Source organism: Notolepis coatsorum, assembly GCF_963971535.1.
Source record: "Notolepis coatsorum genome assembly, chromosome: 19".
Classification (NCBI taxonomy): domain Eukaryota; kingdom Metazoa; phylum Chordata; class Actinopteri; order Aulopiformes; family Paralepididae; genus Notolepis; species Notolepis coatsorum.
In genome coordinates, this window is record NC_140183.1 from 25,566,852 (window position 1) to 25,594,838 (window position 27,987).

The 27,987-nt window shown below is 45.6% G+C and overlaps 1 protein-coding gene across 1 annotated transcript in view; it reads right to left on the reverse strand.

Moving 5' to 3' along the window:
• LOC311246146 (myelin basic protein-like) overlaps nt 1–27,987 on the reverse strand; it is a gene marked incomplete at its 3' end in the record, with an annotated part of 159,894 nt that overhangs the window by 508 nt on the left and 131,399 nt on the right. The gene's annotated exons all lie outside the window — the stretch shown is intronic.

The window sequence follows — 27,987 nt, forward strand, 5'->3', positions numbered from 1 at the left end:
AGGTCATAACTGTTAACTCAATTCCTGGGGATTTATTTAGTTCTGTGCCATTTGTGAAACCATTCCCTCTGCTTTCTGTTTTTATAGTAGGCATAATTTCCCTCTGTGTTCTAGTTTTAAGTCAATAATAAATAAATAAATAAATAAGTTGTATTTTTAAGACAATATAAACATTCAGATTTTCCAATACAGGAAAAATAGAGTCTGTGAGAGCAGGGGCGGAAGATGACTCACAGGCAGATTACACGGTCACAGACCATGGAACGGACAGGATAATGTGTTGGATGAGCGATGAAGGACAGGGTCTCTGACCTGTTCCCTAGAACTACAGAGCACTATGAGTAGGATGAATGCATCAATGGAGAGCAGGGGTGGAGTGGTAGAGGGAAAGAAGCTCCAGATCTGTCCTTGTGGCCGAAAGTAACAACAGGCCTCAGAATACATCAGGGAATGAAGAAGTGCTTCGGAGAGGGACTGTACGTCTGTTAAGATTTAAATGGCCTAGGGCAAATGAAAGGAAAGAATGGGAGATCTATAGGCATGTTAGACTTTCCTTTGGCATGGGATTGGGTTTCTTCACTGAGCGCTTATCCTTAACATTAGGGCACAAGTATCTTCTGTTTTATTATAAATTCTGGTGTCTAGCCATTCTCATCATAAACAGAGCTCTTGGTCTTAATATAACATATCTTATTTTACAACTTATGCCTCACATTCACCCATTCACTCACTCACACATAAATGGTCGGGGCAACCCTGCAAGGTGCCAACCTGCTCATCGGGAGCACAACTACTGCTTCACGTAACATAAGTCCATGTCATTGTTTCTTTTTGCAAGGTGTGGCAATATGCTCATCTGATGATCTAGCACTGGATTCACAACATGATACTATATAAATAACATAAATATCAGAAATTAAGTTTAGTCCTGTTGGTTTCCTCCAGGGATCAGAATATGATTTTTGTGTTACTTCCATAGAACTGTGATATTTCATTTTGTTACCCAGTTGTAGTGAACTGTAGCCTACTGTAGGTTATTATAACTGATATCAGGATATATATCTCAGTTCCATTATGTAAGAAATGTGACATGTGATCCATCACATCAGCGCTATAGTGACCTCCTACTACTGTATATAAAGCTCCACGTTGACAGCTAGCTGCCATACTAACTAACTAACTAGCTCCCACAGTGCAGGGCATCACAATCTTTACTGTAAAGCTCCACGTTGACAGCTAGCTGCCATACTAACTAACTAGCTCCCACAGTGCAGGGCATCATTAGTCGAGTGTAAAGCTCCACGTTGACAGCTAGCTGTCATGCTAACTAACTAGCTCCCACAGTGCTGGGCATCACAATCTTTACTGTAGAGCTCCATGTTGACAGCTAGCTGCCATGCTAACTAACTAGCTCCCACAGTACGTGCAGGGCATCCAGTGCATTCCAGCCTCTGAGACAATATACACACTGTGCTAGCAAAAATGGTGTAGCGGTACACCCGGGAATCTGCATGCTAATACTGGTTGAACAGCGGGCTATTGTCAGCGCTGCATAGTTATTTCTGAGGAACAAAGGGTTCAGTGTCACTAAAATAACTCCTATAAGTATGGGTTTTGAGCTGAAGGCATGGTGACAGTTATCTGACTGGGGAGCGCAGCAGCAACACATTGGATCACTGAGTCCAAAGCAAGTGTTTTACCGTCACTAGGGGACAGAGTCCCTTTATTTAACCCCTTAAAATAACTGTATTCATTCAATAAGAATTATTAAGGTGCATTAAGAAATAAATTAAGTAGAACTGTGGATGGAATAAGTCAAAATAAGCTGCAAAACCCCTGATTTTTATCATTCAAAAGTACCCCTTAATGTTACAAAATGTTTTAAGTAATCCTTGATTTTTATTAAGGGATTTCTGCATAGATTAAGACATTTTAAAGCATTTTAAAGGGGTGATTGTTCCTTAGTGTGTAGCAGCTTTAAAAGGCTACATTGATGACTTAATTTCTTCTTTCTATACTGTATCTTCATGAATAATGTTGTGAAGTCAGTTACGATGACACATTTTAATGCTAGTGAAACACAAAACTGAAGCGGGTAGACAGTAGTCCCTGTGATCTACTCAAACCTTTTCATATCAAAGACCCCCATTTTATACAATTTTGTCTCAGGGACGCCCATCTGAGAAGATATTTGTCGTTAAATGAGATTTAACCCATAGATAGCAGCTCAGAGAGACTCTGTCACAAAGCATGGATGGTCCTTATCATAACTCATTAGACAAGGATCTGTGTCAAGGAAAACCCTACACAGGTTTCATTACAGGTGTTTGAAGAAAAAGAAAACAACCCTATTAGACTTTCATGTCCCTATTAGGCATGAAAATCCTCAACAGAAATACTGAGAATGCTCCTGGTTGTCATTATCTCCACGAGGCAAAGCCTGGGGGGGGGGGGGGGATTATGTAAGATAATAAGATCAAATAAGATAATCCTTTATTGATCCCCCTGGGGAAATTCGATGTGAGTCTCTAGTTCTCAAGTCCCGAGTTGTGACAGTGATAGTTCTGGCAGCAGATCCGGCCGCCCAAGCCCTTTGTTGTAGAGCCTGATGATGTTGTTTGTGGTGTGTCGGGGGGGGGGGGGGGGGGGGGGGTCTTAGGCTGAACGTGCTCTTCATTCTGGCTAGCTCCTCGTAGAGGGGGTGAGAGGGGTTCATCGCCAGATGATTTCCAAAAAATATATAAAAAATCAAAAAAAATAGAGATTATTTTTTTTTTTTTTTTTTGCAGCCAGGCCACTGAACTTAGAAGCAGGCCAGGACAGTGTTTCTAGTTGCAGCAGCGCAATAGTTAGATAACCTAGGTGGGGAACAACCAGGAGATCACTGCAACTCACACAAGTTGGAGAACTATCTCTCTCTCTCTCTTGCTCTCACACACACAAAAGGAGCCGCATGTGATTGGTGGAGGCGGGACCTTTACAAAAAACTGTTGTTGCTAATCATTGACACATGCTAGCCTGTAATAATCCCCCCCAGAAAAATCTACTTTGCATTTAATATATTGCAAATATATGCCATCACACACACTGGCATTTAAAGGGTTAGAATTATACAATTAATATGTGGTGTTATGATCAGGGCTGAAGTTGAATAAAAGATTGTATTATTTTCAATCTGACATTACAAAAAAACTGAAAATCCATCAAAATCAGTGTTGTTGCTAATCATACATATATATGCTAGTGTAGTGGGTGCTATGGACATAATTCACCATTAGATTGTTTTGATGTATTGATGGGGCACTGTCACTTTAATGAGGTTGGTTGGGGGTTGGGCTTAGAGAAGACGCGCTGGTGGAATGTCATTCATAAAATGTTTTTGGTGACGCGGAGCTGTCAGAGTTTAGCACGGCATAGATCTGACAGCTGTCACTTGTCCTAAGAAGATAATAAATTACACACTACTTACTTGGTGTGGTTGCAAGATAGAAATTGTGCGTCTCTCCTTTCCGACGATTTCTACAGTGGTGACCCTGTTATACGTTTTGAAGACGCTTCCGCGGCAACATGTCTACGAACGCAGTTTCACTGAAATTACCTGAGTTCTGGGAGTCGTCAGCCTCGGCATGGTTTGCGCAAACGGAGGCACAGTTCGAGCTGCGGGAGATTACCTCGGATACAACAAGATATTATTATGTGGTATCAGCCCTGGGAAGTTCGACAGCCAGCAGAGTGGTGAGCCTCCTAAAGAACCCTCCGGCTCGAGATAAATATCTCACGATCAAGTCTCATCTGTTAAAGACATTCGAACTTTCCGATACCGAGCGGGCCAGCCGATTGTTTTCTTTGCAAGGGCTCGGTGATAGCAAGCCATCGGAGCTCATGGATAGGATGCTGGATTTATTGGGAGAGCACAAGCCTGATTTCCTTTTCATGCAACTTTTCCTGCGTCAGCTGCCTTCTCCGGTTCGGGCCGCTCTGGCCAACACCACTATAGACGATTGCCGCGCTCTGGCCGAGGAGGCTGATAAGTTTTTTTTGGCTGGTCAACAGCACTGTGCAGTGGCAGTTTTCCCAACCCAAGCCTTTGTTTCACCGCCGGGAGACTGGAACTTCACCGCCGCAGCGACAGCCCCTCGCCAGCAGCGTGACGCGAACGCGGGGCTGTGTTATTATCATGCACGGTTTGGACCTAAAGCCAAGCAGTGCCGCCCGCCGTGCAGCTTCAGTGGGCCGGGAAATGCCCGGGCCGGCGCTCGTTAGTGGCCATGAGCGTCGGTCAGGCTGGCAGGCTACTGTTTGTCCAGGACACCATCTCCGGGCGGCGTTTCATGTGCGACACGGGTGCGCAGAGGAGCGTCTTGCCGGCTTCTAGAGTGGACATCCTATCCGGCGGACACGGACCCCCCATGGAGGCCGCCAACGGCACCCCCATCCGCACATACGGCACCAGGTATGTCGAAATGTGTTTTAGTGGCCAACGGTTTGGCTGGGACTTTATCACAGCTAATGTAGCCGTCCCTCTTCTAGGCGCTGATTTTTTGTGTGATTATGGACTGTTAGTGGATGTTAAAAATTGCAGCTTAATTGATGCCATTACATTCTGCTCTTATGCTGGTGCGCTTGGGGGTGCAGACTCCATCAGACTCTCTAGCATGCTCTCCGCCGCAGATGAGTTTCAACACCTTCTCGCAGAGTTCCCGGGCCTCATGCGGCCCACGTTCTCATCATCTACAGCCAAGCATGGAGTGGAACATCATATCGCCACGACCGGCCCTCCAGTCTATGCCCGGGCTCGGCGCCTCGACCCGGTCAAGCTCAGCATTGCCAAGGCAGAGTTCGAGAACATGGAACGCCTCGGCATTGTCCGTCGCTCCGACAGCCCATGGGCCTCCCCCCTCCACATTGTCCCCAAGCCGGGAGGCGGGTGGCGCCCGTGTGGGGATTACCGCCGGCTCAACGATGCTACGACGCCGGACCGGTACCCAGTCCCGCACATTCAGGACTTTTCTGCCCACCTTTCAGGGAAATTAATGTTTTCCAAGGTGGACCTTGTGCGTGGGTATCATCAGGTGCCCGTCCAACCGCTGGATGTCCCCAAAACAGCAGTCATAACTCCATTTGGACTATTTGAGTTTCTGCGCATGCCATTCGGCCTCAAAAACGCTGCACAGACGTTCCAGCGCCTTATGGACTCTGTGCTACGAGACTTGGATTTTATTTTTGTATACTTGGATGATATCCTCATAGCCAGCGCCTCTAAGGCTGAGCACATGTCCCACCTCAGGATGCTTTTTGAGCGGCTAAATGAGCATGGACTGATAATCAACCCGGCCAAATGCCAGTTTGGGCGGTCGACCATTGACTTCCTGGGGCACAGGGTCACTAAAGAGGGAGCGGTCCCTCTTCCCATGAAGGTGGAAGCGGTGATGAATTTTCCCCGGCCGCCCACGGTTAGGTCACTGCAGGAGTTTCTCGGAATGATCAACTTTTATCACCGCTTTATTCCCCAGGCGGCTCGGATTATGCGGCCGTTGTATGAGGCCCTTAGGGGTAAAGCGCCAAAACATGCGGTCGACTGGTCTGCAGAGAGAGCTTTTCTGGATGCCAAGGCTGCCCTAGCCAACGCCACCATGCTGGCACATCCTTCCTTTAAGGCCCCAATCTCCATCACCACCGACGCCTCAGATTTTGCCGTGGGCGCAGTGTTTGAACAGTGGGTAGGCGGGGCTTGCCAGCCGCTCGCTTTTTTCAGCCGCCAGTTAAGCCCCAGCGAGCGGAGGTATAGCACCTTCGATCGGGAGCTCCTCGGCCTCTACCTTGCCATCCGCCATTTTCGTTTCCTGCTGGAGGCCCGCCAGTTCACGGCCTTCGTGGATCACAAGCCGCTGACGTTCGCCATGGCCAAGGTGTCTGAGCCATGGTCCGCCCGTCAACAGCGACAGCTCTCATATGTCTCAGAGTTCACTACTGACATTCAACATGTGGCAGGTAAAGCAAACCTTGTCGCAGACTGCCTCTCCCGGGCTGTAGTGGGCGCCATCCACTTGGGGCTGGATTACACCGGTATGGCGGCGGACCAGGCTACCGACCCTGAAGTGCAGGATTTCAGGTCAGCCACCACAAGCCTGCGGTTAGAGGATGTGGTTTTTGACAGCGCTGGCACCACACTCCTGTGTGATGTCTCTATGGGACAGGCCCGCCCCATCGTTCCCACAGGATGGAGGCGGCGTGTTTATGACGCTGTTCACGGCCTCTCCCACCCGGGAAAGAAACCTACGCAGAGGCTAGTGTCCGCCAAGTTTGTCTGGCCTGGGCTTAGAAAAGATGTAAGAGACTGGGCTGACTCCTGTTTGGAGTGCCAGCGCGCTAAAGTGTACCGTCACACCAAGGCCTCCCTGCAGCACTTCCCTGTACCTGAAAGGAGGTTCGACCACGTGAACGTTGACCTAGTGGGCCCCCTGCCCCCCTCACACGGCTTCAGTTACCTCTTTACTATGGTGGACAGGACTACCCGTTGGCCAGAGGCAGTTCCACTGTCAGGCACGACGTCCGCCGAGGTGGCCAGAGCCTTTATTGGAACCTGGGTCGCCCGGTTTGGCACTCCAGCCGACCTCTCTTCAGACCGGGGCCCACAGTTCACGTCCGAGCTCTGGAACACGGTCGCCAAGAGCCTGGGCGTGAAGCTACACCGGACTACGTCATACCACCCGCAGGCCAATGGGTTATGCGAGCGCTTTCACCGCTCAATGAAAGCAGCACTTCGGGCCAGCCTTACTGACAGCGGCTGGGTCGACCGGCTCCCGTGGGTCATGCTTGGTCTCAGGACAGATCTGACAGCTGTCACTTGTCCTAAGAAGATAATAAATTACACACTACTTACTTGGTGTGGTTGCAAGATAGAAATTGTGCGTCTCTCCTTTCCGACGATTTCTACACTAGCCTGTTTTTTAACAATAATTTGTGATGCCATCACAAACACTGGTATTTAAAGGGTACAAATAAAAAAATGCCTGCACCAGAACGCAGGAAATGAAGTCTTTGTAACAAGAAATGTCCTGGTGGGGGACCCCCAGACCCCCTGCTTAAAAAGTGGCCTGACTGGGGCTATATTTTGCACTATATTTCCTGGCCTGAATGATTTCCCCAGTCCGGCCCTGGTTAAAAGCCTCCAATGCTTATTAGTGTGTGTGCGTTTGAACATGTGCATGTTTCAACCATACATTTCCATTTATTAAAAAAAAATAAAAAAAAATAATTAATAATTTTTTTTACCTCCTGTGGGGGTCACGGCTCTCTGACACCGTTATTTTTGGGTCGCGGCCTGAAAAGTTTGGGAACCCCATCTAGTCTAGTGAATGGCCCTTCTAAGGTTTCTTTCCTCCACACTGCCTGTGGTGAATTTTTTCCTATTGCTAGGTTTTAGTGAGTTTTTCCTTACCTTCGCGTGGGGTATGTCTGGAAGTGTTGCATTCATTTATTTATTTTGCATTTATTTTAAATTTGTTGGACCTTATGGTGTTCTTGTTTTGTTCTTGACTTATTGTTATGTTTCTTCTTGACTTGTTTAACACTTTGATTGCCCAACCCGAGTTTTCTCGGGTTTACCCCCCGCGGGTTGAATGCCCACTCACGAGAATTCTCGTATTTTCAATTTTTTTTTTATTAGCGATCTGAAATCATATTTCATCAACCAAGTCTACCGTTGGAAATCCAACCACTCCAGGCGCTCAGATGTGAAAAAGCGCCCCCTATCGTCTCCCAGATGGTAATTCACCCTTTTGGATTGAACTCAATGAAAATGAATGAGAAAAAAAATCCCTGACTCCACATTTTACTTCTCACTCACGCAGCCGGGGTTGATCAGCTTCACTAGTGAGCCTCAGAGCAGCGGAGATTATGTGTTTTTACAGTATACACAGTGAATCAATAAAAAGATTGATTTTTTCGAATGGCGATCAGGAATTGGAATAATCCATTTGGATACCATCTGATCTCAGGTAAGGCATCTATGTTACCAGTATTAGGATAATCAGACTCGTTTTCACAGAGATATAAGCTTTTATGTGATTATGTGATATTGCTGTTTCACTGTGCGAGTGGTCAGGAAATAGGAGAATCGATTTTCAACTCGCGGCACGAGCGTGCATGCGCACACATATACTATCGATAATCTAGCGTTTATTTGAAAACGATTCATAAATAGGCCGAACAATGACAACGTTCTAGAATATTCCAGTACATTTACATTTACATTTAGTCATTTAGCTGACGCTTTTATCCAAAGCGACTTACAAGTTCTGTGCGACAAGACAGCAAGAAGGGTATAACTCTATCAGCTGAGTAACAATGTTCATCAAAGTGTTGCGTGTTACAGTGTAGGTTAGTTTATTAGGACAAGTGCATGACATTAAGGTTAGTCGGGGTTAGATTTTTTTTTTTTTTTTTTTTTTTTTATATATCATTTCAGATAATGGTTGAAGAAGTGAGTCTTTAGTCGACGGCGAAAGATTGGACGGGATTCGGCTGTCCTAACTGGGATGGGTAGTTCATTCCACCATTGTGGGGCAAGGACTGAGAATAGGCGGCTTCTCTTTGATGACCCTCCGGGAGCTTGGATAGGAGTAGATCTGAGGCGGCCAGAAGACGCAGAGCGTAGGGGTCTTGAGGGTGTGTAGTTAGAGACCATTGACCGGAGGTAGGCGGGAGCGGTTCCCTTTGCCGCACGGTATGCTAGGTCGAGGGCCTTGAAGCGGATACGTGCAGCAATGGGGAGCCAGTGCAGGTCCCTAAGAAGTGGGGTGACATGGGCTGACTTCGGTAGGTTTGAGATCAGGCGGGCCGCTGCATTTTGAATGAGTTGAAGAGGCTTGGTGGCAGTGGCCGGGAGGCCAGCTAGCAGTGCGTTGCAGTAGTCGAGGCGGGAGATGACTGTTGATTGGACGAGGAGTTGGGTGGCTTCTTTTGTCAGGAAGGGGCGTATCCTTCTGACGTTGCTCAGGAGGAATCTGCAGGTTCTGGTTGTCGCTGCGATGTGAGCAGAGAAGTTCAACTGGTCGTCGAGGACAACACCAAGGTTCTTGGCGGTCGGCGACGCGGTCACAGCTGCATTCTCGACTGTGATGGAGAGGTCGGTCAGGGGGGAGGATTTGGCCGGCAGGTGGAGCAATTCTGTTTTGCTTAGGTTCAGTTTGAGGTGGTTGGTCGTCATCCAGGCGGAGATGTCGGACAGACAGGCCGAGATCCGCTCAGAGACGTGGATATCTGAGGGAGGGAAGGAGAGGAAGAGTTGAGTATCATCGGCATAACAATGATATGAGAAGCCATGAGATGTGATAATGTTACCCAGTGATTTAGTGTAGAGGGAGAAGAGAAGGGGTCCTAGGACCGAGCCCTGGGGGACACCCGTCCGGAGGGGGCGGGTGGCCGACAGAGTCCCTCTCCATGACACTTGGTAGGAGCGGTCATTGAGGTATGATGTCAGCCATGTCAGCGCAGATCCAGCCACTCCCATTCCTGCGAGGGCCGCGAGGAGGATCTGATGGTTGACTGTGTCGAAGGCTGCAGATAGATCTAGGAGAATCAGGACAGAGGAGAGGCCTTTCGCTTTTGCTAAGTGAAGTGCCTCTGTGACCGCAATGAGGGCCGTTTCTGTGGAGTGGCCAGTCCGGAAGCCAGACTGATTGGGGTCTAGGAGGTCATTCTGTAAGAGATAAGCAGTAAGTTGGTTGGATACAGCACGTTCAAGTGTTTTAGAAAGGAAGGAGAGAAGAGAGACAGGGCGATAGTTGGCTATGACGGTGGGGTTCAGGGTTGGTTTTTTTATGAGGGGCGTGACTCTGGCTTGTTTTAGGGAGGTGGGGACCACCCCCGAGTTGAGTGAGGAGTTGATGGTTGCAGTTAGGAATGGGAGGATGTCCGGTGCTATGGTCTGGAGGAGTGGGGAGGGTAGCTGGTCCAGCTGGCATGTAGTCAGACGGTTCGACGTTACCAGTGTCAGGGTCTCGGCTTCTGTAATGGGAGAGAAAGATGACAGAGTGAAGGATGAGGTTCTCGATTCAGCGTTTGGAATGGGTGGGGGTTGGGAGAAGGAGCTGCGGATGTTCTCCACTTTTTCCTCAAAGAAGATCGCAAAGTCTTCGGCAGAAAAAGATGAGGGAGGAGGAGGTGGGGGGGGAGTGAGGAGGGAGGACATGGTAGCATGCAGTTTGCGAAGATTCTTGGCAGAGGCCTCGATCCTATGGTGAAAGAAAGAAGCTTTGGCATTAGTAATGGTTTTGGAGAATGTTAACAAGAGGTTGTGATATGTGTCGATGTCAGCAGTGAGGCGTGACTTTCTATACTTCCTCTCAGCCGCTCTCAGGACCTGTCTTTGTTCTCTCACTGCATCCGTCAGCCATGGACTGGGTGGGGAACGGCGGGCAGGTTTCTCAACGAGGGGACAGAGCTTGTCGAAGGAGGTTACAAGGGCTGAGAGGAGGGTGGAGGTTGCCATCTCTGTGGGGAGAGCAGAGAAGGTGTCACTCAAAGGTAGAGCGGATATTATGTCAGAGGAGAGGGTGGAGGGGGATAGGGAGGGCAGGTTGCGTCTGAGTGAGACGGTTTGAGTTGGGGTGAAGACTTTTCGGTTAAGCATGAGAGTTAGTGAGAAGGATATGAAGGAATGGTCAGATACATGTAGGGGAGTTACCGTGGTGTTAATGATGCTGGAGTTACGGGAAAATATGAGATCCAAGGAGTTGCCTGCTTTGTGGGTGGGAGGCATGGCAGTGGGAGTCAGGTCAAATTGTTGTAGGAGGGAGACCACTGGGACCGACTGAGATGGTAAAAGGCGATTATCATGGAATGTGTTATATTTTCCGTGAAAACGAGTGATTTTCAAAATGCTAGAAAACGGAAATGAAGCGATAAAAAAACAATCTGCTACGACAATGTTGACTGGAAAATGAGTCTTTGATAAGCGACGGGCAGATTAGACACATAGCCATAATTTAAAACATAGATTAGGCAATATTAACGTTAACATTGAAGTGGCCCTGGGCATTCAAGGAGGTAAAAAGGAATTAACTTTGGGCAATCAAAGTGTTAAAGAAGACGTGTCCGGCCCATGGGGACATTAACGTGTGTTGTCGGGCCTTACAAATAAATTTGATTTGATTTGATTTGATTCTCCAGGATGGCTTCTATCTTTTTCCTCATCCCCCTCCAGCTCACCACCCACTACTGAGCTAGCCTTCTTCACCAGCTTGTTCAGCTTGTTGGAGTCCCTCGAGTTGATGTCCCCCCCCCCAGCACACCACAGCAAAAAAGAGGACGCTGGCTACAACCGACCGGTAGAAAGATAGCAGCAGTCAGTTGCACTCAGTCAGTTGAACAGCCTACTCTGCCCCTTCCTGTAGAGGGCCTCAGTGTTGTCCGACCAGTCCAGTTTTTTGTTCAGGTGAACTCCAAGGAACTTGTAGGACTCCACCATCTCTACCTCCTCCCCTCCGAGGATTATGGGAGAAGGGGGACCCTTCCTGCCTCTCCGATAGTCCACCACCAGCTCCTTTGTCTTGCTGACGTTGAGTTGGAGCTGGTTACTGTCCGATCACCCTACGAAGCTCTCCACCAGAGCGTATTCAGCCTCATTGTCATCCACAATGTAGCTGACGATGGAGGAGTCATCGGAACTTCTGCAGGTGGCATGTTCTTGTGTTGTAGCGGAAGCCGAAGGTGTAGAGGGTAAACAAAAAGGGTGACAGCACGGTACCCTGTGTCAGTCTGTCTGTCTTTCTAGAGCTAATGTCACCAACTACAAAGCTGTGGTGGATGACACTTGGCACTTGGTCTGGGATCGGTCAGAAAAGTATTTAATTTTAATTAATTTCCATCATCTTCCACTCAAATACATATTCAGTATAAACCTTTTGAATACAAGATACTACACAGGTGCACTGCTCAGAGCCGCCCTCAGGTAATCATTACTCATTATACATGAAAAACAATTATGAATAATTTCCATTATTGTCCATTGAAATATCACATCTCATGAACCTTATGCTAGGTGCCATTGAACTTAGTACCGACTGCTACTATCATTGGTCTAGGTTAACCATGCCCCTATGTAATAGTATAATAGTGTGACAGTGTGATAGTGTCTCTGCATTTGTTAAATATTGTAGGCAAGTCTGTTTGCTCTGTGAGAGAGAGAAGAAAAGATTTGCACTCTACTGAGTAGGGGTGGGAATCACCAGTTTCATCACGATACGATACGATATCGATTCTTTGGACAACGATACGATATTCTCCGATATCACAAAGTCTGCCACGATACGATACGATTCGATTCAGGTGCCTGCGATCGATATGAGACGATATTATATGCCCATTTAACACAATCAGTAACATTTAAATCAACAACAAAAAAGGCAATGGAAATATCATTTGACATTTTTATTTTTGAGCTTTTCCAGACATTTAAATGAAAAACAATCTATTGTTTTTAATACAAATAGACCTCCTGTTCACTGTTTTTGGTTTGTTTTGATTTTTTTCCGATATTAACCCTTTATCTGCCAAAGATTATTCTCAACTTAATCCCTTCTCTGCCAGTACTGTAAGTCTATGGAGATGTTCCCCTTCTTTGCAGGGCTATAACTTTTTAAATTGTATTGCTAAATTGACATTACTATGGCCCATTCAACATCAAGTATCTATCGTTTAGGATGTAGCAACGTTCTACTTTTTCATTCACACATTCATACTAAAATACGGTCTAAAGTATAAATATGTTTTTATCGTTTTCTGCAGCATTCCATAGAACGTGAGTTATAGCCATAAATACATATATTAGATCATCAAATGTAGTTTGATACCGATTGACGCCAGATAAAAGATGTCAACTGTACGTGGTCCTAGACATTATGACTTATCATCTGCTGGTGCCCGGAGTGGGGGGGGGGGTTTATAAGTCCGTGGCCGACGTTAAATCATTTATGTAGTATGGGTGATATATAGATCAGAGCAGTTTGTATGGATAATAATAATCAAACACGCTGAAACTCACCGCAGCTTCCTCGTAGCGATGGGGGATGCTACTGGAGCAAAAAGATCGTTATTATGGGATGTCGATCTAGTTGGTCCAGTTCCAGGTTGTATAATACTAATATACGTCCAATCATGTTGTTTATCGAGTTATGGCAACGGATCCATGTCCAGTGTGTCGAGATGGAGTCCCGCGAGCGATAGCGAGTCGCCGGACGAAATATGGGTGAGCACCACTTCCGGTTTTGACAACTCGCCGATCGGCCACCAGGTGGCGGTCTTGAACCGTTGGAGAGTTGAGAGGAGATCTACAGCACCCGTCAAGTCTCCGTGGGTGAAATATGATTGCCATGACAGAAATTTGAAATATTGATCTCAAAGACGCTGTACGACATCATTGGCAGATTACGCATGGCGGAGAATGACGTCGTAACACGTCATTGGCGAGAAAAGGGTTAATATCCTATTCACTGTCACAGAGCTGTATTTTGGCTGGAAAAGGCATATTGGGAGTCCGAAGGTGCAGTACCGGCCAGATCCTGGTAGTGGCGCTGTCTCGAGAATGCAGTCCTTCCCAGTCCCTAATGGACCTCTGTTGTTCTCTCTATGGCTCTATCAGCTTAGCTTAGTTAGCTTACGCTAACGCAACGTTAATTTCGGTATTTAACGCGACGTGGGCATAAAGGAATGGCGAGGATGGAAAGCATGTTAGATGCATTTGACCCGTTGTGGGGAAAAAAACAACAGGCACTTATTTCGGGTCGCAAAATAGGCGGACTCTGAAGCAATGCTGTCTAACGTCTACACACACACAGAGATATTGTTGTTGCAGCCGGGCGGATATGCTCACCAGGGGATTTTCAAAATAAGAGTATCGCAATATGAATCAATCTTTTTACATTGCATTTACATTGCATCGATCCTATTTGATAATTGATAATAGATCGATATATCGATCTGGATCGATGTATCGTCCCACCCCTACTACTGAGCATACCTTTCTAGTTTCATAATTAGAAGCATTAGTTTGATAGGATCTGAAGATACAGATGTAGCCCTTAGGACGGCCTGCACTACCGTTTTCAAATGTCCAATCTAACAAATTTTGTTTGTGCATAAAATGCTTAACATGTGATTATAACAGGCTGTTAACTCAATGGAGGCCAAACCCGAGATAAGTCGGGTTAACTCGCCATGCGTTGGGCGCCAGACCCGAGATTTATCAGGTTTTGGTAGTATATTCCTTTATTCGATATTTGTATTCATTATTCATCCAGGGACCTTGGTGTTACCATAGGGAATGAGTCTGAGGTCACCAAAGTGCAATACCGGCCGCATCCAGCTAGATGGCGGTATCGAGCACCCTTTGTAACCTTGTATCTTGGCCTGTATAATGGCCAGATGTCTCCGGTTTCAGTTTTCCTTGTCGGGCGAGGGGAGCGGTTCTCCCGGTTCCATTGAAGCGCGTCAAATATCCCCGATCCATATGTTGTGGTGGGTTATGCCGTCGACCGCAAATGATGCAATATGCACTCAGATATAGAGTGCCTAATGCAATCATTAGTATCTGGCTCCCAATTATGACATTTCCCCAATGTGGGTACCGGACCATGTTAGCTCGTTCTATTTATTCACTAATATATTTTCGCTGTGGTTCTTATTCTAAGTTAAGCAAACTACATTGTTTGAACATTGTTTAAATGCCAAGACAAGCAAACGACGCTGTTTGAAAGGATGTACTAATGCTAAGTCTAGCTAACTACACTATTTGAAAGGTTATACTACTAATGTTAAGTCTAGCTAACTAAACTATTTGAAAGGTTGTACTAATGCTAGGTCTAGCAAACGTGTCTAGTGAGTAAGCTACAGTATTCTTTTTTTTATCCACTTTTTCTCCCATCCCAATTTCTTATTTTTTATCCAATTCTTCCCTCCCCTGTCTTGAACGTTGCTAGACTATGCCTCCCACAGGTCGGTTGTAGTGAGGACAGAAGCCTTGCATCATCTGCATTTGACCCACCCTAACCATTTAGAGTCGTTTTAGTTAGTATAGGTTATTCAACAAAGTATTAGTTAACTCATTGGGGGCCAACAGCAGAGGGCGCTGATGGCCCTTCAGCACCAGTGCTTTATCCAATGTAGGATAGGACTTACTTGCGAGTGCTTAAAATATATTAAATATAATAGCAATAGATCTAAATAACACGTTGATCGTCAGTTAGTTGCTTCCAGTCAACATGCACGAAACAGATAATTTTTTCATACATACATTTCTGTTTTATACCGTGATGAATATGAATATATTTCTAGAGTGTTCTGTCTAATCTCAATAAACTCCAGCAAATCAAGCTTAAATGTATTTCCTTAGAAATCGTGCCATTTGTTGCTTGATTTATGAATAGTTTTCAAATAAACGCTAGATTATCGATATTATATGTGTCATCATGCGTGAACAGAAGCGGGGCCTGAAAAATCGCTTCTCCGTACTTTGGTCGGCACGAACCTCACACACACACGCTCCGATGGCGGTGAAAGAAACATCGGATTAACCCAAGATTCGTAACATTAAGTCCTTACCTGCACTATCTGATGTAGTGCAAAAAGATTAATCCAATTCCTGATCGCGATTCCAAATATTGATTGTGTTTATTGATCCAACGTTATATGTCCAAAACACACAATCCACGCTGCTCCGAGTGTCCCCAGTCCATCTGTTATAACGATACTGCATGCCCGAGAAGTAAAACCTGGACCGGACTTCTTAGATCGATGCACAGCCCCAGCCAGAGGGATTCCAATGATGTGCAATACCATCCGGGAGACGTTAGGTGGCGGTATTTGCCCTTTGCGAGCTCAGACCCATTCCCAATGATAACGTCAGGCTGGATGGATGAAAAATGTATGGATATAGCTAATAAAATTAATATCGATTAAAACCTGAGATATCTCGGGTCTTGGCGCCCAGTGCATGGCGAGTTAACCCGAGATATCTCGGGGTTGGCCTGGAAAGTGTAGGGGCACTTTATTTATTTATTTTGCACATAATCTCACACACAAACTTGAGAGTAAATGAGTTTGAATACGGCCGCCAGTGATGTCATCTGGGACATTGAATCATTGTGTTGTGTTAATTACAGCTAAATTAAATGATAAGGTAGCAGACAAGGTATTGCTATTTAATTTTTTTAGGTATTGATTTCATTGAGCTGTAATTAACACAAGCATTCACTGTCCCTGATGACATCAATGGCGACCATATTCAAACGTATTTACTCTCAATAACTGTCAAACTAAATCAATGTGTGCAAAACATTTTTGGGATGTGTGTGAGATTATGTGCAAAATAAATCAGCATTTTCTGTCTAATCTGATGTGTCCAACTCAAACGCCCAATTTAATTTCACTGCCTTGATCTAAAGCTGCAGTGACGGTGTGCCACACCTCACAAATATATGAAAATCCAGTAAGGCAGCCAGATAGAAAGGAATATCTCATACTGTATCTCAAATAAGATGCATAAAGCAGACACGCCGTACCGGTCGTTACTTTGCATACTTCATTACATCAAATAAACCTCTGCTGAAAAGTTACAGAGGTTGAGATCTGAGTGAACAACACTAAGGGCCAATTATCCAGCAGGCTGACCCGTAACACTGCAGATGGGAGCAAGGCCATGCTGGCAACATGCTGCCTTCAGATTGGTCAGTGAGTCCCTCATAAATACTACTGAATTTATATGGGTGAACTTGTAAACAACACTAAGGGCCAATTATGCAGCAGGCTGACCCGTAACACGGCAGAGGGGGGCAAGGCCACGTTGGGAGCACGGCACGCTCCCTTCAGATCGCTAGCTGACTGAATTTATTCATGTCTCTCAGCCCTGTCCATCACTGACCTCGCTGTAGGAGGACAGGGATTATTAGGCCTAAACACAGCTTTGATACGCACTAGATTTTAAATGACAAGCACAGCACTGATAAGCACTAGATTTTAAATGAACTGGGTGGAATGATAGGAAAACAGGGGAGAAATGGGCCAGAAAGTAGTTGAATTAGATTTGCCTGTTTGGAGTAGCAGATACAGCATACAGTAAAACACAGTACAACTCTTGTTTATGTGAATATAAATAAAAGTGAGTTGTTTACAAGAAACCTTTTCTCCCATCCCCCAATTTAGTCATTATGCCAACAATTCCCTCCTGGTCGTTGCGCTGCCCTACTGGTGAGGGTGTAGACTACCACATGTCTCATCTGTCGGTCTGGTGAGGGTGTAGACTACCACATGTCTCATCTGTCGGTCTGGTGAGGGTGTAGACTACCACATGTCTCCTCTGTCGGTCTGGTGAGGGTGTAGACTACCACATGTCTTCTCTGTCAGTATGGGGTGGGTGTAGACTACCACATGTCTCCTCTGTCGGTCTGGGGAGGGTGTAGACTACCACATGTCTTCTCTGTCAGTCTGGGGAGAGTGTAGACTACCACATGTCTCCTCTGTCGGTCTGGGGAGGATGTAGACTACCACATGTCTCATCTGTCGGTCTGGTGAGGGTGTAGACTACCACATGTCTCCTCTGTCGGTCTGGGGAGGATGTAGACTACCACATGTCTCCTCTGTCGGTCTGGGGAGGATGTAGACTACCACATGTCTCCTCTGTCGGTCTGGGGAGGATGTAGACTACCACATGTCTCCTCTGTCGGTCTGGGGAGGATGTAGACTACCACATGTCTTCTCTGTCGGTCTGGGGAGGATGTAGACTACCACATGTCTCCTCTGTCGGTCTGGGGTGTAGACTACCACATGTCTTCTCTGTCGGTCTGGGGTGTAGACTACCACATGTCTCCTCTGTCGGTCTGGGGTGTAGACTACCACATGTCTCATCTGTCGGTCTGGGGTGTAGACTACCACATGTCTCCTCTGTCGGTCTGGGGAGGATGTAGACTACCACATGCCTCCTCTGTCGGTCTGGGGAGGCTGTAGACTACCACATGCCTCCTCTGATACATGTGGAGTCGCTAGCCACTTCTTTTCACCTGACAGCGAGGAGTTTCCATGGGCATACGCTACCTCCCCCAGATCCCCTCACTGCTGAACAGGTGCCTTGACCTACCAGTGAGAGTCGCTATTGCAACGACCAGGACCCAGGACCCCACTGGCTTCCCACCCAAGAACACTGACAATTGTGTAAGGGATGACTGACCGAGCCGGAGGTAACGCTGAAACCAGGGTTTTAACCCCGGGTCTATGCAGTGGTAGGCGAGTGCTTAGACTTCTACACTACCCAGCCGCACCTGTTGGATAGATTTAAGATATCTAAGATTACAGTGAGTTGCCAATCACAGAAAGGTTTTCTTACTTGACTTTCAAATGTTCTACACTTTTAAGCATTCACTCTATTGACCTACAGTATGTAGCCAACATCACCAGTCTGAGCTACCCAACATCACCCCACCCCTCCAAACACTGAGAACTATTTCAGCAATAACATTTGATAATAATAACACTAGAGAAGGTGCTGGAGATTCAGCAAACGGACGCTTGCTTTGTCCCTTTTTTTTGTGAAATGATACGGCCTATAATTTATGCTAGTCTGAGGGAGGTTTAATACTAGGGAATAATTCACCATGACAACTCTCGACATGTCCCAGTAATGTGAAGGCTGAGATGGCCTGATAATAACGCAGAAGTCACAAAGGATAATTGATGCGATCTGCTCCCATGAGTCCGGGGTTATTATGGGCAGAACAATTACCATCACTGCCCCCGTCTCCCGCACAAAACACATGTTAAGTAGCTCGTCTAGGACACGGAGATGAGATGCTTGATGGAAACAGAGAAGGTAATACGGTCGCCGGTTTTCATCCAAAGCACCGTACAATAGCATGAGAGCATTGGTACACGTTGAGTGTGGGCAGTCCTGGTGGGAATCGGCACCCCGATCCTGGCATCGCTAAGTCAAACCACACAGAACCGCAAAAACCCTATCGCTTCCAGGGTGAATCTGTGCTTTGTGGCAGTGAGCGAGGAGAGCGAGCACTCGGCTCAGGAAGTTCCACTTCCACCTAATCCTATGCCTCTCATTCACCCCATTCACATAGCGACGGCGGAGGTGACCATGCACTTGGGGCCTCCCGGCAGCATGTCCAAGTCTCCTTGAGCAAGACACTCAACCCCATAACTGCTCCCAATGAGTTAACCTTACATGGTTAACTCTACCGTCGGTGTGTGAATGTGAGGCATATGTTGTAAAGCGCTTTGGATAAGAGCTCTATATAAATGCAGTCCATTTACCATCCTGCTGATCAGGAGCAGTTAGGGGTTAAGTGTGTTTCTCAGTGGAAGAGAGTTAAGGACCACAATGGAAATCAGCTTGTATCTTTATTGTGTTTATCCTTGATGACTTGTATCTTTATTGTGTTTATCCTTGATGACTTGTATCTTTATTGTGTTTATCCTTGATGACTTGTATCTTTATTGTGTTTATCCTTGATGACTTGTATCTTTATTGTGTTTATCCTTGATGACTTGTATCTTTATTGTGTTTATCCTTAATGACTTGTATCTTTATTGTGTTTATCCTTGATGACTTGTATCTATTGTGTTTATCCTTGATGACTTGTATCTATTGTGTTTATCCTTAATGACTTGTATCTTTATTGTGTTTATCCTTGATGACTTGTATCTTTATTGTGTTTATCCTTGATGACTTGTATCTTTATTGTGTTTATCCTTGATGACTTGTATCTTTATTGTGTTTATCCTTGATGACTTGTATCTATTGTGTTTATCCTTGATGACTTGTATCTTTATTGTGTTTATCCTTGAGGACTTGTATCTATTGTGTTTATCCTTGATGACTTGTATCTATTGTGTTTATCCTTGAGGACTTGTATCTATTGTGTTTATCCTTGATGACTTGTATCTATTGTGTTTATCCTTGATGACTTGTATCTATTGTGTTTATCCTTGAGGACTTGTATCTTTATTGTGTTTATCCTTGATGACTTTGAAGTTGACTGAAGAATGTGTATGAGAAGCTTGCTTCAAACGTGTTTTTTTTTCTCCCAATGTTGTCAAATAAATCCAATCAAAATCCAATAAATGCAATCAATCTATTATTATTAATCTATTATCAATTGACAAACGTAATACCTTTCAAACATGCTCATTCATATTCAAGTTAATTAACAATAGGCAAGATCTTCCATAGTTTCTTCATCTTTTCATCAGAATTTCACTCATATCCAACAAACCATAGTAATAATTAAACTCCACTTACCTTTCTGTCGGACATCTAGCCATCAATTCAACATTAGCTTTAGAGGTCCTAAACTCTGGAACACTCTAAATTCATCATTGAGGTCAACAACCTCCTTATCTATATTTAAAAAACAATTCAAATCTAATTTAATTTCATCATAAATCACCATCACATTAAGTTACTCCTGTGCATCAAGTCAAGTCAAGTCAAGTCAAGTCAAGTCAAGTCAAGTCAAGTCAAGTCAAGTCAAGTCAAGTCAAGTCAAGAGTTGTATTTGTCACGGCATACAAGTATACAGTGAAATGCGGGGGGTCTTGCCCGCAACGATTGTGCAATAATACAATAATGCCATAATACAATAATAAGAATCCAATAGGATGAGAATAAGACATTTGTGCAATAATACAAGTAATAAGAATAAAGACATATCAGGTATATGTACATCAGTGTTACATCTACTGTTAGTATGGCTGCTTGTTTCCTTTTCCTCATTATATACCGTTAATATGTTATTCTCCTCTCCTTTGCCCTGTTGTACTAAAAAAAAATAAAAAAAAATAAAATATTGTTCTTGTTACTGATTCGTGTCAATCTTCCATGTTTTCGCTATAGTGTCTGCCTTATGTCTCTGATCCTGTTTTGTAGTTTATTTTGTAGACCATGCTACACATGTATTTCGTTCATATTGTTTATGGACAATGAGATGGGAGTGGAACTTTGTACAAGCCCTTTGGGCTTCGTTCCCTCCTAGCACTGTTTTTTTTTTTTTTTTTTTAAATAATGTGCTATAAACTAAACTAATCAATCAATCAATCAAGAGGAATGTGGGAGTGGGCTTTGCTCTCCTTGTGTGAAGAGGATGTTTGGCCTTCTGCAGCCCAGCGTTTGGATCAACAAGGCCGGTGGTGGGACGCAGGCACGGGAAGTATTCCTCGAAAAGCAGTCAGCAGCTATGTGGCCCGCGACCAAACCTCCCACCGGGGAGTGAATGCCCCCCTCTGCTGCGGCATTCATCGTGGACCGCCCAGCACCCACAGGCGCCGGGGAAACAGCCCTGCTCTGTCTCCACTACCTCATCAGTTATGCAGAGATGCCCAGGCCTCCAGAGATCGTTGAGAGGGGAGATAAACTGGCTGTGGCAGATATGAAGGAGCTACAGTATAGGACCACTCCCTTTTTCCTCTTCAGCCAAGCTTCCAAGCCCCGTTCATGACCTCTGACCTACACGTTTTACAGCAAGTCCCACTGGAGACAGATAACATCGCACCCCGGCACTGCAGTGTAAACGGAATGCATTTATGTAGCGCTTTACAACTTGTGCCTCTCATTCACGACCATGCAAGGTGCTAAACCTGCTCATCGGGAGCAGTATAGGGGGTTACGTTTCTTGCTCGAGGACACTTCGACACGCTGCCCAAGACGAGCCAGAATCAAACTGGGGACCTTCTTGTTCTTGTTCTTGTTATTGGAGACTCTACCTCCTGAGCCGCTGTCACCCCAACAAGGCTAGGATCACAGAATCCAGTCATCATAAGCAGGACATTAGATAGACAACCACCTTTTCACTGCTGATGCCAAATCAGAGTTTTTTTTTTACTCCTCCTGGAGGCATGACTTCATAACAGATTGTTATTGTGCTCACTAATGCACCTTTTTCACATGCTTCCCCTGGAGAGGGAGAGCTTCTCTGTACATCCCTGAAATCTGACTTGCAGGTGTGATGTCACTAATAGGTCAAACCACTCATGGTGCAATATGTGATAACTTCACACCTTCAGCTTCAGTGTATGCATAAAGCATAAGCCGCTGACTTGGATTTCCTGGTAAATGTCAATGGGTGCTTGTTGTCAATTTACATATTTCCTAGATCCTTGCATCTCAATGAGGGTAACGGTGTAGAGATGCTGCTAAGACATTTTCAGTCGTTTATTGGACAATTTGGTGGACATATTTATACAATGTACTGTAATATAAATATTATTCAATATAGAACATGTTAAGGGTTTAAAATACATCTGGGTGGAATCTTTAACCTTTTAACATTCGACGGCCATCACGCCCATGCGCGGGACGCGCACACGTCACGGCACTTTGCTCTCGTTTGTCGGGCTGTGTTTTTCCAGATCATTCAATACATTGTTGAAAAGTTGAATTTGCCGCCTTTTGATCGTCACCATAGGGCTGGGCGATAAAACGATAACGATAACTATTGCGATAAATTATTTCCTCGAAATAAACATGAAACGTGGTCACAAAGTTTCGATATATCGATTTTCCAAGCTTGGATATGAGCACACGCACTAACAACCAATCAGTGAAGGAGATGGCCGAGAGCGAAGGAGACCCGGAAGGAGACCCAGAGGTAGGACTCACTCAACAACAAGGCTTGCTAGGCTAACTAGCTTGCACGGCGCTGTTTTATATATTTACGTGCCGAGTATGTGTGTGGCGTGAATTCTGAGGCCACGTTTATAGTAGTGTGGGGTATACAGTGGATGTCGTTTCAATATATTGTGGCGGAAGAGAGTATTTTAGTGTCATATTTAGCACATTGTCATGGAATACACCGCTTAGAAACAACAGGCTGGCTAGGATAACTAGCTTGCACGGCGCTGTTTTATATATTTACGTGCCGAGTATGTGTGTGGCGTGAATTCTGAGGCCACGTTTATAGTAGTGTGGGGTATACAGTGGACGTCGTTTCAATATATTGTGGCGGAAGAGAGTATTTTAGTGTCATATTTAGCACATTGTCATGGAATACACCGCTTAGAAACAACAGGCTGGCTAGGATAACTAGCTTGCACAGCGCTGTTTTATATATTTACGTGCCGAGTATGTGTGTGGCGTGAATTCTGAGGCCACGTTTATAGTAGTGTGGGGTATACAGTGGACGTCGTTTCAATATATTGTGGCGGAAGAGAGTATTTTAGTGTCATATTTATTACATTGTCATGAGATACTCCGCTTGTCGGCTAACTGCTAACGTGCGCGGACTGATGACGACATCAACTCGACTCGAGACATTCGCAGCAGCATAAGAAGTTAATTAAACTTGACAGACATTATATCGACGATAATTATTGATATCGAGTTATATGAAAATAATTTTATAATTTTATCGCGATAATGTTTTTGGTCATATCGCCCAGCCCTACGTCACCACACTCAACCTATTGCGTGCTTCGGGTCTCGAGTTACAAGACGAAATATCCCGCAAGCATCATTTGACAAGCCGCTCAGATGCGTGACCACGTCCAGTTGTAAACATTGTCCTGAACTGACCAGTCACAGCTGATGGCAAGAATGATTGACCACCGTTGTAGCCAAGGAGCGTCTGCTCCGAAAGCAATCCTATACGAGCACTGATTGCAATGAGAAGGGGGCAGAAGAAGACCAACAAGTTCTTTGTTTTGACTCGCGCGTCTGAATTACAGCCATTTTGGATTTATTTATTTTGCATTTTAATTTAATTTTAATTTAAATTAAAAAAAAAATATTTTATTTTGGACCTTGTGGTGTTCTTGTTTTGTTCTTGATTTGATGTGATGTGTCTTCTTGACTTGTTTGGGGAGGACGTGTATGGCCCATGGGGACATTGACGTGTGTTGTCGGGCCTTATAAATACATTTGATTTGATTTGATTTGAAACAAGCATCTGGCAACAAGTCAACACAAAAGTAAGTATTTTATTTCAGTGTGTTCTGTTTCTCTATTACATTAGCACTCAAATAGATTTTTCTTCAAAGTGAAACTTCAGACTGTTACCTTTCAAAAGAGACCAGACTCGTATAAAATATAATAAATCCGGGGGGGGGGGGGGGGGGGGCGCAGGGGACATTGCGCTTGTCACCAACGCAAGAGACACCGGGTTCGAATCCGGCTGTCGGCGTTGCCTCCGGCTTGGGCCGGCCGTCATACTAACTCAATTGGCAGAGTTAGCGGGTGGGGAAGTCGAAGGGTGGTAGTCTGGTCGTTGTGAACAGCGGCTCCTACAGGTCAGTTGGGGCACCTGCACAGCAAAGTCAGGAAAATGGCGGGAGCAGTGTGAGCCTCCTACATATTACTCCTCGCCAAATGAGAGTCCGTGCTGGCAGGTGAAAAGATGTGACAGGCTGCCTCCACATGTATCGGTGATGCAAGGCTTCTATCCGCCCTACAACCGGCCAGTGGGGGGCATATGCGAGCAACGATCAGGACAGGGGAGGGAGAATTGGCACGAGAGGTAAATTGGGATGGGGAGAAAAATCACAGTAAAAAGGAGGAGAAAAAGTAGAAAATATATATAATAAATCGCAAATCACTTTGGGTATGCAATCGACAGGCGTTTTATGCTAAATGTGCAGGCCTGTTAAGGCGTTAAGTATTGGCTGGTTGGCTAATCTGTTGCATTACAGACTGGGACTTTAACGACTCATCGTGAGTGTGCTCTGTGCTTGATCTTTCCAGACTCAAGTTACTCCAAGCAGCACACATTGATCCTGTAGTAGATCAATAGACTCATGGGACTCTACTGCTGGAGACAGCATTTGTAGCTCAGCTGCTTACTGAGATGAACAGACACTGTGTGACACACCCGGCCCTCATTCATTATCCCCCACTTATGAACGAGGGCTGGTTAGCCCTGTCCAGCCCCGTACTGGAAAGCAGCAAAACTCTCTTCTAACAGGGCCTCCTGAGTGAGACACGAGCTCCTCATCTAAGCCACGATCGACTCCTGAGTATCCACTCGTTTACCCGTCAAAAGGACCTACAGTACATGGCATTAGTCTGGATCGGCGGCGTGAGACTATGGGTATAAGCAAACACTTGGTCGACTATTTCAGTCAGAATACTTCTCCCCTGCGACACTATTTTGCAAGGGCACCGTCGCTACTTTCATTTAAATATAAACAAGCCAGAGCGTTTCCCCCCCCCCTATAGCAGAATGATAATAGGTTCAGCCGGACCACTCTCCGGCACTGGCACAGTACCGTCGTGTGAAGAGACATTATGGCCACGCGTGACTAACATGACACCAATATGGGCAAACATTCATAGGCTGATTGCTGTGGACAAATCCATACTAAACCCACCTAGGTTACAACAAGTAGGCCCTATGTGGGTGCTGTGTAACTATTAACTCAATCACAACCCATATTCAACCTGTACAAGCAAGCATGTTTGTCCAGTTGGGTCCATAAACTAGCCCTCATTCTGTTCACTCGATCTCCCCCAGACCCATAATCACATGAGAAGAGGTCACCTTTAAGGAAAGAAAAAAGGTCAATAATAGATGTTTTTGTATAGTATAGTTAGGATAGCATAGTGACATAGGGTAGAACTGTATATTGTAGAGAAGTGTACATAGGACTCATTGCCTTTTGTATTTTATCTTATTCTATTATTCTTAATCTATTATTATTATTATTATTATTATTATTATTATTATTATTATTATTATTATTATTATTATTATTATTATTATTATTATTATTATTATTATTATTATTATTATTATTATTTGTATTTTTTGCACAATCAAAGCGGGCATGGCCACCTTCATTTCACTATATGTCTTGTGTATGTATGTGATGAATAAACCTCTTGAATCTTGAATCCCCTCCCTCCCCACTGAACAGGCGCCCTGACCCACCAGTAGGAGTCGCTGTTGCAACGACTAGAACTCATACCCTCACCGGCTTCCCACCCGCGAACACTGGCAATTGTGTTCGTAGGGACGACTGACCAAACCAGTGCTACCGTTGCCGCGAATTGAACCTGGGTGTCTGCGGTGGTAGATGAGTGCTTAGACCTCTACACCACCCAGCCGCGCCGGACAGAACAGTCTTGTACTGAAGCTATAGCTTTAAGGAAAGTTACATTTCAGTGGGAATGAAGGAAGATGTCCCTGTGGCTCAGAGGGGGTCTAGTGCACAGCAACGTGATGAGTCCTGAAGACTCCTGCACCCTCTCTCTCTCTCTCCTGACTTTCGCTTCTCTCTCTTTGTCTCTCTCTCTCTCTCTCTCTCTCTCTCTCTCTCTCTCTCTCTCTCTCTCTCTCTCTCTCTCTCTCTCTCTCTCTCTCTCTCTCTCTCTCTCTCTCTCTCTCTCTCTCTCTCTCTCTCTCTCTCTCTCTCTCTCTCTCTCTCTCTCTCTCTCTCTCTCTCTCTCTCTCTCCCTCCCTCTGTCCCTCACAGGAAATCATCATCATCTGGTTGCTCATCATGACCCAATAGAATAATTGTGGACGTAAATGTATGCTGTACAGATATACGATTATACGCACACACACATGCACGCACACATGCACGCGCACGCACACACACACACACACACACACACACACACACACACACACACACACACACACACACACACACACACACACACACACACACACACACACACACACACACACACACACACACACACACACACACACACACACACACACACACACACACACACACACACACACACACACACACACACACACACACAGCACTCGTCTCTCCTCCCTCCTCCCCTCTTATGAATTCCTAGCATGACTGAGCTGCAGCTCATCCCATTCCCCTAAAGACCCCATCATCAAACTTGCCCAGTGCGGCACGGTGGTCTCTGCCGCCTCACAGCTAGAAGGGCCATAGTTTGATTCCAGCTTGGGGGCCAGGTTTCCGCGTTGCCAGGTACCCATGTTCTCCCTGTGCTCGCAAGGGCCCCCCCCCCCTCTCCAAAGTCCAGTTATTAAAAAAAATCAAACTTGCCTATACTGGTCCAATTAAAAGTGCCGTGGCGTGTGGATGAAGTGGCGTGGCAGCACAGGGTGGATGGGCAGACAGGGCATAACAACCTAGCTGACTAATGACCATGTCTCTCTATGTGTGTGTCTCTCTCTCTCTCTCCCTCTCTTGCTTTCACACATCCATACCTCTCCTTTCCTCTCTCCACCCCTCTTTCTGTTTCACTCTTCTTTCTCGTTACCCCTCCAGTCTCTCTCTCCATGTTGCCTGTAACTCCTGGGAGCAGCTAATTGCACCTCCTGCACTCCGCTGCCTCTCGTCATGTGACAGGAAGCCCATCGTGGCTGCTACTCACTTCGAGCCATCAGTGACGTGAGTTGCTAAGCAGCACTGTGAGGTCGTCGCCAGCCGTGGGGAGATGGACGCACGCAAGGCACCTCTGGGGGCTGTTCTGTACACTTTCCAAAGGCTCTCACGCTGTGTACACACACACACTAGGGATGCCCCGATCGATTGGCCACCGATCGTTATCGGCCGATATTCAGTATAAATATGCGATCGGTGATCGGTGATAATGTTTTATTTTCACCGATCTCAAACCCGATCTCACTCGCTGTCGCTGAGTTCTGTCTCAGACACCGGTGGTGCGGCGTCTGCTCTCGAGTCCAGCCCCTCCCGCACGCATGTAAACACGGGTCTAGTCTAGTGAGACACGGGAGGACGGCGTGTCGGCGTCTCCCTGAGCTAACGTTAGCTTAGCTACCGTTACAAAATGACCCAGTCAACTATTCACTTTTAGTTTAATACATGATGAGGCATTGTCTAACCGAACGGTATCTAGCCGGCCAGCTACTGATAGCTCCTGACATCAACAAACACTCTAGCAAGTATAGTAGGTAGGTATGATACCTGTTAGCTGTTAGCTGTTAGCTCACGTTAGCGCAAGTTAGTTCACTGTTAAAAACAAAATGTCCCATTGAA